Source organism: Phoxinus phoxinus (assembly GCF_949152265.1).
Source record: "Phoxinus phoxinus genome assembly, chromosome: 17".
In the NCBI taxonomy this organism is placed as follows: Eukaryota; Metazoa; Chordata; class Actinopteri; order Cypriniformes; family Leuciscidae; genus Phoxinus; species Phoxinus phoxinus.
The window spans coordinates 13472750-13487402 of record NC_136892.1 but is presented as its reverse complement, the minus strand read 5'-3'; positions in this window follow the sequence as shown (position 1 = coordinate 13487402).

Below are 14653 nucleotides of genomic sequence, written 5' to 3'. Positions count from 1 at the left end.
GAGCTGTCACAGCATAAGCCATGTTGATACCAAACCAGAGCCCAGATGAAGTTGACGGACGTAGCAACAGTAACTAAGGGGAGCGGGGCTTAGCCAAAGGTGAATTATACTAGCTATGTAAATAAACAAAATAAGTATGTAATAAATCACTGCATATCAAATCCACCTGGTTTCTGTAACTATCTCCTCTGTAACCCTACCATTTTCATTAATCTTTTGTCAAATCTGACGAAGTCAACCAAGCAAACACAGAACGTTGGCACAACGTAACCAACCTTCTAACGTTTTAAAAACATGGCTAAAAGGTTGCTACTACGTTGTGTGGTGAAGGTTGTTACAGCGTTGTCACAATGTTGACATTGAACCACCGTTCAGGGCCATTGCTTAAGGTTGTGCCTATGGCGTCTGGACAACCACTGGAGACATATGTACTCGTCACTGCCATGAAGGGCGAAAATCAGCCTTTTCAATTTCAACCGCCCAATGGGTCATCTCATTCATCATCAAGCAAGGAAACGTGAGAATTGCGTTTCATTTACCTCAGCTAAAAAGATTAAGTAATTATTCAAACACAACCTACAACTTCCTTGTCAAATGTGACATTTATTTGAACATCTTCTGGTCAGGTATGACAAATGTTTAACTTTAAGCCAAAAGTTATAAGCCATAATGAAGCCAAAATTACTTTAATGATGAGTAATTGATTTCAGCACTCCTTGAACAGGCAACGACTTAAGCCTTTTTTTTTTTGGAAACGCACAGAGAAGAAAACATTTTTGTAGCCGCTTGCACACCTGCTAGATTTTCTCATGTCTGCTCATGCTAGTTAACGTAATCACTCCCTGTATAATATGTTTGTTTTGTTTTTTCTCACAAATGTATGACTTTTGGAAGTGCAATTTGGTTAAGTTACCATATCCACTTTAAATAAAGTAATTTTTACTCTTCAAAGTGTAAACTTACAGGTGTTGATTATAATTAATTAAAAAAGTATATGATTATCTAACATATGACTAATTAAAAATGAACGACAAGACATAACATAACTAAATGGGGGATATCTATATCTAGCATAAAAAAATAAATTGTCAGAACTTCGTCCCGCAGTTGCTGAATGTCGCGCAACAACGTTGCTACAGCCCTGTCGCATCTTACAATTCTACGTTGTTACAATGTTGCGAGCACGTAGACAGTACAGTGGGTCTCTCCTTTGTTTGATACCTGTGTTTTGCTCCAGTTCTGCATCGCCTTTTCCTGTGATTGGCAGTCTGCCTTAGTTCCTTTGGGACTGAATAAACATTACTGATCTGCACCTTTGCATTTGGGTCATCTCTCGGTTTCGTGACATCATGAGCCATAATATTGTTTAACACCAATTTTCAGTGTGCACATTACAATTCTCATGTATCTTAAAAAAGGAATTTAATTATTTGTATGTCCAGAGTTCAGATAGCTTTACTGCTTGAAAGTCCTTGTAAAGTTTAAAATAAACGTACTCGGTTACTAACGTAACCTCGGTTCTCTCTAGAGAGAGGAACGAGTACTGCGTTGTCGTAGCAACGCATTGGGGAAAATCCTTTTCCACGAGAATACTGAAGCAAAAAATAATCCTTAATTTTGTATCAATGTAAAACGCATTGCCACAGCATACAGACCTAGGCGAGACAGCTCGCGCGCCTATTGGCTGCTGTGCGGCAAATGCTTAAGCCAATCGAGCGAGCCCTTGAGTGACGTCACACCCAATGAGGGCGCTTCGCGCCCTCCTGCGTCACGTCCCGCCGAAACGGGCGTGGCTTAGGGCTATATATTTCGCTCACAGGCTTATGAACTCTGATTTTTAAAGCGAAACAACCATAGCGCATACACGGCAAGAAACGCAGTACTCGTTCCTCTCTCTAGAGAGAACCGAGGTTACGTTAGTAACCGAGTACGTTCTCTTACGAGAGATACTCTCGTACTGCATTGTCGTAGCAACGCATTGGGGAACACCCTGTAAGACGCCGTGTATGCAGTAATCCGACACCATAGACCCAGAGCACTGAGCTGGGGTTCATATAGTACATAATCACCTGTAGGACTCACAGAGAATCCTGAAAGAGGTGGGTTCTAACCACCATCTCTCACAAAATTGACTGCGCTTAGCAGATCAGTACAAAATTGACTGCACTCAGCAGTTCAGCATAACAATGCCATAAAACGACGACTGAAATCTCAGTCTAATACAAATACGGTGAATTAAACCGATAATATCCTGGCCTGTAAGGCGGGCACCTCGAGGTTATAAAACCTGATAAATGTAGACGGTGAGGCCCAGCCTGCCGCCATACAAATATCCTGTAAGGCAATCCCACTCGACCAAGCCCACGAAGAAGCCATACTTCTCGTGGAGTGCGCTCTAACACCCAAAGGGCACTGAATGCCTTTCGGATGCGTACGCTAGAGCTATAGCGTCTACTATCCATCTGGATAGGCTCTGCTTCGAAGTGGCCAATCCCTTGAGACGCCCACTAAGCGAAACAAAAGCTGCTCCGTCTGTCTGAAAACAGACGAGCACGACACGTAAGCTCTCAACGCCCTCACAGGGCAGAGAAAAATTATCGTCCATATTGTCCCCGGTGACCAGAAGGGCAGACAGGGAAATAACCTGCGCCCTAAACGGTGTGTTTAGGGATTTTGGAACGTAACCATGCTTAGGTTTGAGCACGACCCTGGAGTCATTAGGCCCAAACTCCATGCACGACGCGTTCACAGAGAGCGTCCCCAACGCGCTTCACTGAAGCGAGAGCCAGGAGAAACACCGTCTTGAGCGACAAGTGTTTCATATCAATCTCCTGAAGAGGCTCAAAAGGAGGACCCTTCATGGCGTCCAGCACCGTGGAAAGGTCCCAAATGGGAACAGTGGGAGGTCTGGGTGGATTAAGTCTCCTAGCTCCTTTAAGGAACCGAATGACTAAATCGTTCCTTCCTATGGACTGGCCGTGTGCGGTTTCAGAAAAAGCCGCTATAGCCGCCACATATACTTTGAGCGTGGAAGGGGATCTCCCGTTATCCAACAGCTCTTGTAAGAAGGACAAAACCTCTGTTACTCCGCAGTCTGGGGGTGACATGCCACGAGACGTGCACCAGCCAGAAAAAACTGACCATTAAGACGCATAGAGCCGTCGCGTAGACGGAGCTCTAGCTTGTGTGATCGTGTTTAGCACTCCCTGAGGGAGGTCAGCGGATACCCTTTGATGGCCCACATATGAAGGGACCATAGTTCCGGGTGAGGATGCCAAATCGAATCATTTGCTTGAGAAAGGAGATCCCTCCTCAGAGGCACTGGCCACGGGGCGGTGCTGGCTAACTGCATCACAGCTGGGAACCAGGGTTGATTCAACCACAGCGGTGCTATCAGCAGCACTGAGCATCCTTCCTCCCTGATCCTCTCCACCACTTGAGTCAGGAGGGAGATAGGGGGAAAAGCATATAGAGGACGGCGCGGCCACTGATGAGCCAGGGCGTCCCTGCTTTTAAGTAAAATTCTGGACAGTGAGCGTTTTCTGGAGACGCAAAGAGGTCTACTTACGCTCTGCCGAATTTCTTCCACAACAGTTGTACTGTGTGTGGGTGTAACGACCATTCTCCTGCCGGAACGCGGTTCCTGGACAGTACATCTGGTCCAACATTCAGGTGCCCTGGCACGTGCGCCGCCCTTAGTGAAAGGAGGTTGCAGCGCGCCCATACCAGAAGGCGTTTGGTCAGCCTGTATAATGACAGGGACCTGAGGCCACCCTGGCGATTTATGTATGACACCACTGACATGCTGTCTGAACGTATCAGTACATGGCAGCCCATAATCAGGGGACGAAAGCGAGTGAGTGCTTTGCACACTGCTAACATCTCGAGGCAGTTTATGTGGAAGAGCTTCTCTCGCTCTGACCAAAGGCCAAACAGCGGTCTGCCCTCGAGCAGCGCTCCCCATCCTGCGTTGGATGCGTCCGTAGACACCACCCTCAGACTCGAGGAAGTCCCTAGGCTTACACCTGACAGGTACCAGTCTTTTGACTTCCAAGGTCTCAAAGCTGCAACGCAAGCTTGATCGACCTTGAGGCGAAGCCGACCGGTGGCCCATGCTTTGCAGGGCACCCTCCCTTTGAGCCATATCTGCAGTGGGCGCATGCGTAGCAGGCCCAGCTGGAGTACTGATGATGCTGAGGCCATGATGTTCGATAGCCTTTTTTCTCAGAAGTTTCTGAATCTCGGCTTGAAGTAGGTGTGCTACATTCGAATCTACCGAAGTCTCGACGCGCGCCGCATGGCGGCGAGGGCGTCTGCGAAACTGCAGCGAATAGCCTTCTTTTCTGATGTTTATCACCCATTTTGAGACCCCGGGAAGCTTCTCCCATGCATCTGCACGTGTAGCTAGGGGCTGAGTGAAAAGCGCGCTCTGATCGACTCGCGATACAGCGGCTTTCGTGAGCTGCGACAGAAATGTCTCGCTCGCAACATCTGAGGCCGGGGCCGCGCTGATGATAGCGGCCAGAATGTCCCCGCTCGACCCCTCGACAGCATCTAGGCGGGAGAGGGAGGGCTGGACGGGCTCCGTAGGAACCGTGATGCTTGTGTGGGGACGCGGGCACTGGGGACCGGGCACGTTTACCACCTTTATAGCATCGCTCGCCGGAGCGGAGCGCCTGCACGCAGGTTTCGTTCAAGCGCCATGCTCGTAACATCTGAGGCGGGGACCGCGCCGATGACAGCAGGCAGAATGTCCGCGCTCGACCCCTCTACGGTGGTTATCCGGGAGGGGGAGGGCTGGACGAGTTCCACTGGAACTGTAATGCTTGTGCACGGGTTGAAAAACCGGGCCCTGTCGCGAAATGGCGGCGACACGAGAGCCGTGTGCTGTAATATGGCACCGTGTGCCATTGCAGCGTTTGATGCGGGGGCGCGCTTCATCGAGTGTAGGGCTGTGCTTGTGTGTACGAATGGGCACTGAGTAGTGGGCATTACAGTCACACACGTAACACCATCGGCCGTGGCCGGGACACCACGTAGCACAGAGAGTACTGTCTATCAGAACTGATTGACCGTGTATTTGTTTCATTTTTACAGAAACCGTGGGACATGCAGTGTGTAGTGATTGTGGGCACTGAAAAGCGGGCACGTTCACTAACTTACATGTGATGCACAATCGACATGAGTTGATTTATGTGTGCAAGCCCTGTATTGTGTAGGGCTGTGCTTGTGTGTACGAATGAGCACTGAGTCGTGGGCATTACAGTTACACACAAAACACCATCGGCCGTGGCCGGGACACCAGAAAATACATTTTTAGATTTACCTGGGACGTCGTGAAAACGGCGTTTGTGTGCAGGCAAACGGGCCTTGATGCCGGTTTGGTGACTGCAGAATACACTGGCACGGTCGCGTGTGTTGGGACCGTGCGAGCGAAAAGTTTTGGTGAAAATCCGGCCGCAGCGGGATTTGAACATCGTCGCTTTCCTAGGCTGGCTAGGGATGTGTGGCGACTGCTCAAAACTGAAGCAGCAGTACGCAACCTGGTCGAAATGGGGCTTTCCCGGACTCTGCAACTTCTTCGTGAAACTCAGGAAGAGAAGCGGGAGTCGTGAGGACGGTAACGTACGTCCTCCTGCAGAAAGCAGCCATCCAGCCAGTAAGCGCAGGCTCCACGGGCACCGATCACTCGAGGCCGAGGCTTCGCGACGGCCTGCGTGAGCGATGCTGGCCTTTCTTCTTCGACGCTCACGAGCGGCGGGGGTGGGGAGATCCTCGGAGCTCGCCCATCCCTCGCTACCCGAAGCGAGGAGAGAACAGCAGTCGTCCTCCACAGACGTGGCTTCACCTTCCTCGTCCATGACTGACGCGGCGGCATACAGCGGCCTTTGTCCGTCAGTCAGTCAGAGAGTCCAGCGAAGCGGGCGGAGAAGCTGGCGGCAGCAGCGGCGAGCTCCTCGTGGTGGAGGGAGGTTCCGGGATCCGATGAGCACGGCGCTTTTTACGGCACGGCACGGCACTGCAGCGGGCGGTATGCAGGCAGGCATCTTGAAAAAGACGCTGCTCTTTTAGATACAAAGTGTGAGTCGCGCCGGCGAACTCACACACACACAATACAGTTTAGTTTGCAAGTGAAAGGATATAAGCGCCGGAACGCGCAGCTGGAAGGCGAAGAAGGCGGCGGTGCCAGCAGCTTCACGTCTCTGCCGCTGATGTGCTCTCTCGACGGCGCAGCTTCCAACTCGGATCAGCGATGAGGTGTCTTCGCTGAAGGATTAAAAATCAGAGTTCATAAGCCTGTGAGCGAAATATATAGCCCTAAGCCACGCCCGTTTCGGCGGGACGGGTGTGACGTCACTCAAGGGCTCGCTCGATTGGCTTAACCATTTGCCGCAGTAGCCAATAGGCACGCGAGCTGTCTCGCCTAGGTCTGTATGCTGTGGCAATGCGTTTTACATTCATACAAAATTAAGGATAATTTTTTGCTTCAGTATTCTCGTGGAAAAGGATTTTCCCCAATGCGTTGCTACGACAACGTAGTACAAGAGTATCTCTCGTAAGAGAACTGTTGTCTTCCGACTGTATGAGTGAGCATCAGTATCCATGAGTCGCATTATGAGTGATGTCAACTCCCCCCTTCGATTGGCTAGAGGAGGAACTGTCAATCTAGAACTAGTGGACCAATGGTGATGCTTAAGCCCGTCCTAATTTACATGAAACTCTCGTACTGCAACATTTGGAAGAGCAAGCGCAGAACATGGAAAGAAGAGCGAAGAGCACAATTGTAAAAAAAAACTTAATATGAGCAGAAAATGCAAGAGAGCACAAAGTACCAAGGAAAACTAAATTTTAAAGAAAACATGAACATAAGATAAGTTCCGTGCAAAAAAATGTTTTATGTGTTTTAAAGCAACACCAAATTACTTTTCCTCTGCGGTCGCCCAGGTTGGAAGCGGAATTGTCCATTACCGCTGTCGTAAATAATTTAGCCTACTATCGCATGCATGCACGCTCGCTCGCTCGCTGTTTATCCTGCACCGGCTTTGGAATGAACGGTGTCCACAGACAAGGTAGAGTATGTTGCATGGTTTGATGAAAGTATGATGTATTGTGACATCAGAAAAACTAAATAATGACTATTGTAACGCTTGACGTAAAGCAAGTCAAATTTGTAGTTTTCTTATGTCTCATTAGAACTACAGAAACGCGACCCGGTTTGGCAATCTTACATAGTGTGGTTATAGCAGATAAAGGACCGCAAAGCGGAGGCCTTTCACCCAGTTGCGACTTGATGAACCACTGAAACGATTTCGTAAACATTATTTTAAGGTAAAAAATCTTGGTAACACTTTATTTTATAGTGTCCTTGTTACAATAACCCTCAACCAAATCCTAATCCTACCCTAACCCTAAGTACATGTAGTTAATTAATATTACTCAGTACTCATGTATAATTACACTGTAACACAGACACCTTAAAATAAAGTCTAACCAAAATCTTCCTTAGTGTTGCTTTAAGTTTTTGATTCATGCTTATTATATTTTGATCCGTGACCACATTGTTTGCTATTCTGATCATTTTGCATAATTTTTTTCAGTTTGTGAAATATATTTTTACATGTGTTTTAAACTTTTTGAATCACGCTTATTATTTTTTGATCCGTGGCCACAATACATTTGGCGGGATATTGATCCCATTAGGACTCGACTTGACTTGCATGAGGTGAGCCACTTGATTTGACTTGCTTGGTATGTGTGCACTGTGACTTGAGACTTGAACATGCGTGCCTTGCTTCCGAGTCCAACCTCTGCTATTTATCTTGATTTCTTTTGTTCAGCATCTAAGTCTGCTGCATTGAATCACTCATTTATGGCTATCAGTGCAGATACCATATGTCTAAAACAAGTCAAAACCTATATTAAGCCAGAAAACAAGACAACATTTAGATATAAAATACCATATTGAGATCTTTGCCTGATTAGAATGGAATGCGTGTCTTATCTGCCTAAAATTGTCTGGCATTCATCTTTGAAATTCATCTAAGAATATCAGACAAAACACGAAGACAATGTGTCAAATGACCCCAAACGAAGCCTTCCTATGCACACATAACACATAGACTAGAGACAAGACATTTGTTTTTAATAAATGTAATCTAATTGTGACTTTTTAGTCTTAACTTTTGTATTAGCCTACCTATATTCCTGTTTTAAGGTTATGTGTGTAATTTGTTCAATGTTAAAATACATATATGAGCTTAATATGCAGAGGCAACCATAAGGAAGACATTTGTAGGCTAAAACTTTTAAAATGGGTAAACACTGTGAATCTGTTGCTCTTTCACATTTCTGTTTATTTAAGGGGTCAAAGATTGGCTGGTTAGCAGGGTTGCCAAGTCCTCTGGTTTCCTCACAGAATTGCTTGAAACGGAAATTGCGATAATAATTATAATTTAAATATTTTTTTATAATAAAAAGTTATATCCGGTCTGGAATGGCGTTCCTTTTCTGATGACGTAGGTTTGACGGCTTGGGTTGAAAACGCTTAACCAGTCCCCTCAAACCGTTAGTCTCCTATGAGCGAGAGATGGAGAGGAGGAGCACTGACGTAAAACCCAGCCCTCTGTTCAATATTCCGTATCACTTGGAAATATGTCACAACACTTGAGAAAAGTCGTTTGCAACTTTCGGTTTACACAGACTTTAAAGGTCTGAATTGTATTTGACTGAAATGCTTAATTTGAAATATTTTACCAATCATTAAACTATGCTGGATGATCCATTTTGTGGTGTAGAGCCTTTTAGTTCCTGTGAGCTCTTTTATGAAAACAGACTGTTTTTATTTTTTTCAAAGACTTGGCAAGCCTGCTGGTTAGTATGTCCAAATTTGGTATAGGTGTCGTCAGGGGCGCCGTATAGGGGGGAAAAGTTAGGACAATTCCAAGGGCCCCTGACTGACAGGGGCCCCAACAAATAGGTAAAAACTAAAAAAAAATTGTTTTATTATATTATACACTATATAAATTATCATCATTGAGTATAGTTCAAATAATAATAAAATGAATGATGTCTTTGATTTTACTTATTTTGAAATATCCCCATTGACCAAAAAATAAAACATCAATATTGACCGACCACCCCCCTGTATCTGCATGAAATGGTTTGGTCCTGCCTTAGCGCACTCATGATCAGTGACGGACGCGGTGATTAGTTAGTTGCAGACAGTCACGGCACGCTAGAAATACAGAGAGATCATAATGTTGAGAAGCAAAATAAAATCTGGTTTTCAGAAAAGGAAAGAGAGAAAGGAGAGAGAGGAAAGACGAAAAAAAGGGTGTATTTCTGTATCCCAGTTTTTCACCAAGAAAGGTGGGTAGCCGTTAGTCTGTGAGTGGTATTATTAACCTGTTGTCCATAGTGAAATAAGCTAGCTAGCTGCAGGCTAGTGTTAGCTAGTAAGCCTATATTTTATCAACATTTAATCAGTGCAGGGAAACTTTTAGCAAGATATTCACATTAAATCATTGTCCATGCCCCTTTTAGCAGACTTAACAACAGAGGAGTCACCAGCACCCCAGTCTCCCCATAACTGCAGCACCCCTCCCTGTCCCAGTAAAGAAGGTGAGCAACACTGTGGTAATGACTTAGCATCATTACAGGGAGACTATGTGTGGTTCTCTGTCTCTAATCTATTGCTCTTTTTTTACCATAACAAAAAGGTAAAAAAAATATTACCATAAATATTTATTAATGACAGAAATCAAACACATATAATTTTCTCATAATGTGACCATTATGACATAAAAACAAAACTCCTGTCTGTACTGGATGCAGTTAGAAACAATGAGTAGTTTACCTCAACCTGCATATAAATTACAGACAATATTAAAATAATCCAGTTTGATGCGTTCATTTAGATTGTATTTTGGCCGTTAAATGACATCTATAATACAGACTATATTATTCCCATCATGGAGGGGCAATTTATTTGAGAAGCTTTGGAATGAACGATGTCCACAAACAAGGTAGAGTATGTTGCATAATTTTATGAAAGTATGATGTATTGCGACATCAGAAACGACGAAAAACAAAATAATGACTATTGTAACGCTTGCCGTAAAGCAAGTCAAATTTGTAGTTTCTTATGTCTTATTCGAACTACAGAAACACGACCCGATCTGGCAAATAATATCTGATCTGTGGTAATAACAAATATAGAGACGCAAAGCGGAGGCATAAGTGCCTTTCACCCTGTTACAACTTGATGAACCACTGAAACTATTTTGGAAACATTATTTTAAGGTAAAAATGTTTACATACTGTTGCTTTAAGGACATTTTTATGGTGGCTTTTAATCTGGCATCAAATAGTGAACTGCATAATGTATGCAGACTTGTATTTACAAATCACCAGCAGTAAATATTGTGCTAGTACTAGTATTGAACTACAAGAAGCAAGACAGTTGCAAGGCTTTGATTAGAGTTATGTAAAGCTTTTGATGGGACAGTTAGGTCCTAGAGATTTGGTGACAACAGCTGCGCAGAGGGGGCCCAATTCGATTTTTTTGTCATGGGGCCCAAAATTCCTGGCGGCGCCCCTGGGTGTCGTAACTACACTATCTGGAAACAACATGTGTTTCCATATTCAACATTATTAATTTGACTGCAATGAGACTATTGGACGAGAACTGAACAGAGCTGGATTATGACATCACTGTCTTCTGCAGAAATTAACTAATTTAATATTTGATGCTTTACAACAGAATTGAATCATCACTGAACTGACTTCAGCTGAACAATGACACCATTATGCTCTTTTAGAGCTTCTGTAAAAAGCCGAATGTAAAAATGCTGTAATCATTTTTCTTTGAAACAGTCTGTATTATATAAATTCTATATAAATAAAGGTGACTTGATCTACTTGACTGACCAACAGTGTTGTCAACTGTTTTCAATGGAAACTAAAGCCTAATCCGTGTTCACACACTGTATTTTTATACAATATATAGGCCTATCCGAATGTTCAATAAAGCTGTTCTCTTTTACATATTTTCTGTCAGACAATGGAAAGATTATGATTTATCCAGCAGTCCAAAAAGTCATTAGATGTGTATCTAGTCTCACTAAATTGGCAACACTGCTGACTAACAAACTTAAATCTGAATTTAGCAACATTGTCTCAACCAATGTAGTGATTTTGCGGCAAGACTATATTTGTTTAACCAATGGAGGATGGGGAGGGTTCAGAAACCACTTTGAAAACAGTAATTTGGTCAAAATGGCATTTGGTGACTATGCTGCACATATGGCACAAAAACACTGACACAACCCAGTGAACTTCTTGTTCATTAACAGGTTTTACAGTAAAAAAAATAAAAATTATTCAAGGATTTATGCTTAAATGGAAAACTTAAAATCAGCATTAGTATGTCAGCTCCCATTCACCCAGAAAACAAGTAATACAGCACAGGGGAACTTCAGACAGATTAAAGAGAAAGTGAAAAAAAAAAAAAAACACTGTTGTCCATTGTTTGCTCAGCAAGAAAGGGAAAGCTCACATTTTCCCTACACATCTCATGCATACAGTTTTACCTCTGGTGACTTGCATAATATTGGGCCCATGCCAAATACTTAAAAGTTATTTAGCTCTGATCACTTCCTTAATGGTAAAGTGTTCTTCTTCTATCCCAGGTAACCATTCGCGGGTTGATTTCTCAAATCTTAAAAAAATTAAAAATCCCTGCTTAAAAAAAAACAGCAGTCATTGTTCCAACCAGCAGGGTCTTTATGGTGAAGTTGGTTTACCATTTTTTTCTTTTAAAACCAGTAATTTAGATACGCTCTCTTGTTGGCTGATTTTATTTTTTGAACACAGTTTTAACTAGCTATCCAGACCATTTCCTTCTTTCATCCTGTTGTGAAAGAGTTGATGAGGAGTTTCCTGTTTCCTGTAAAGGAAAACAGAATGTTTCCTTGTAACAGAGATATTTCAGGGTCAAAATAAAAAAAATATGTGTCAGGAGGGTGAAAACAAATTGTTACTCTTGCTATGAATTATATTCCTTAACTTAAAAACATTTATGGGCTGTTAGAATGACGTAATGGACAGTAATATCTTTACTGACTCCTAACACATACTGTAGATTGTGTAAATTATGTGTAAACAAATCATGTTTATGCACACTATTTTCATACTATGTCAAGTATGTAGGCTTGTATAGTATATTCAAATAGTATATTCAAAGTATGAAGTTGAAAAACAGTGAAACATTTTACAAATTATTCTTAAAGTACATAATGAAAAAATAATTCACAAACTATATTGATATATAGCTAAACCAGCTATTTAATTGATAATTTTTTGGTTTTGTCTGAATGTTTTATGATCACCTTCCTTATGGCGCCATCCATTGGTTATAAAATGCATTACAGACTGACTCCAAATAAATGTAATACAGGCTAAACAGCAAGCCCTGGCCCATTCTCTGATGTTCTGCAGGACCAGATTTTGGAACCACTGTTATAAAGTCTGTAAAAATGCATTCAGGCAGCTGTTCAGAGAGTTCTGGGGAAAGATGTTTTCATTTCCAGAACAAACATAGCCACATCTACACCACTTTATCCAAGAAGATCCTCTAGGTTTTGCTCCAAAGCAGGAAAGAATGTAAGAGCTTTTACATCCATTTCTAATCATAAGACAGCTGTAGGCTCCTTTAAGACATTTTCTTTTTGTCTTTTCCCCCCCAAGAAACATTAGATTATATTAATGATCAATGTTTAAAATGCACCCTACAGAAATTTCAGTAACACTTTATATTAAGGTTAGCTACACTAACATTAGTTAATGTTAGTTAATGCATTAACTTATATTAACTAACAATAACCAACATGGCATGTGGTAAAATCCAAAGGATGATGCATGACGCAGAATGAACGATATATTTAATACAGAGAGAACGTCTCGGTTACATATGTAATCCTTGTTCCCTGAGTAGGGAACGGAGACGTTACGTCAGTGACGACGAATGGGGTTTCGCTTATAAAGCTTATCTTCGAGAATTTAAAAATGAGCCAATGGAAAATAAATGCCATGGGTCTGCGGAATTTGCATAGCTTAACTCCACCTTACCTCATGGGTATATAAGGAAGTACGCCGGCAACATGCAGATGTTTCTTTGCTGAGGAGTCGAGACTGAACTCAGGAGTTTCCAGCGGTACAGCGGAAGTGGGCAGGGAGACGTAACGTCTCCGTTCCCTACTCAGGGAACGAGGGTTAAATAGGTAACTGAGACATTCCCTTTCGTAATCACTACGAGTTATGTCAGTGATGATGAATGTGGTTCCCAGTCTAATCACGCCACCTCGGCTGTCTTTCAGTGCCCTGCGTAAGTCTAAACTCCCTATCGTGAGACTAGCACGGACGAAGGACTCCTACTTAACACAGGAATACCAAGGTACACTGGGAAGCATATCTCAGTGGAAATATGCAATTAGTGCCTGCTCAAAGGGGGGGGGGGGGGGGGGGGGGGGGGGTTACTTAGGGTCACCATGCCAGTGGAGGAGCTGTGGGGACACAGTTGTGTTGCCACGGGGGGAACCCCAGTGTACCCACTGGCCGCGACCTCAGCGAGGGCAGAGAAGGCGGAAGAGGTCGCTGAGTAGTCGTGGGACGTCAAGGGAGACTTCCACAATCTCATGACTTCTTCATGCACTTCCGAGAAGAAAGGAATTGGGGGTGGGCCGACGGGTGCTGGGGCGTCCCCAAAAACCGATCGAAAGCCTTAAGCGCTCGGGACATGGTGGAGGGTCCCACACAAGCCTGATGCTCGTGACTGCCCGGGAAAGCATGGTGCTGGAAAGCATGGAAAGAGAGGTGTGTGTGGATAATTCGTCGGGTTTGTTCCAACACAGCAGGCTCAGATCACCCTGGCCACCACCCAAAGTATCCCCTCTCGTGGAGAGAATAGATCGAGGTGTGGATGAGGGGACTTTACCTCCACGGAGATCATTGAGTCTCGATCGCGACATTGCGATGGTCATGTTCCCGCAATGAGAACATGACGCATCCACAAATACTGTCTGTGCGTTTGGCCAAACACCCCAGACTGTGCCCATCAGCTGATTTAATCTGTGTATCGCACCCAGAAATACATGGGCGTGCCGCCTTTAAAAAGATGCCCCGCGTGCGGCTCTTTTAGAGAGGATAAAACTCAAACAGCAGTGTTGAAGACACACTCAGACACATGACTGGCAGACCACTGCGCAGATCGGCAGGCAATGTGAAGCTCGCTGGAAATCGCCGTCACACACCTGAAGAGTTACTCATCTTGGAGCGTGAAAAGAGATGATCTCAGAATGGCTTGTGGAGTGAAGAATGCTCTTGGCTCCGAAGCAAAAACAGATCTGCATGTTGCAGGCGTATCATACCCCCTTCCTTATATACCCACGAGGTAAGGCAAAGTTACGATATGCAAATTCCGCAGACCCATGCCATTTCTTTACCATTGGCTCCTTTTTAAATTCTCGAAGATGATAGGCTTTCTAAGCGAAACTCCATTCGTAACTCGTAGTGACTATGAAAGGGAACAAGACTAGGCTACTATAATTTACAATGTAATATTAACCCAAGACAATGAACTGAAGAAACTTCAATA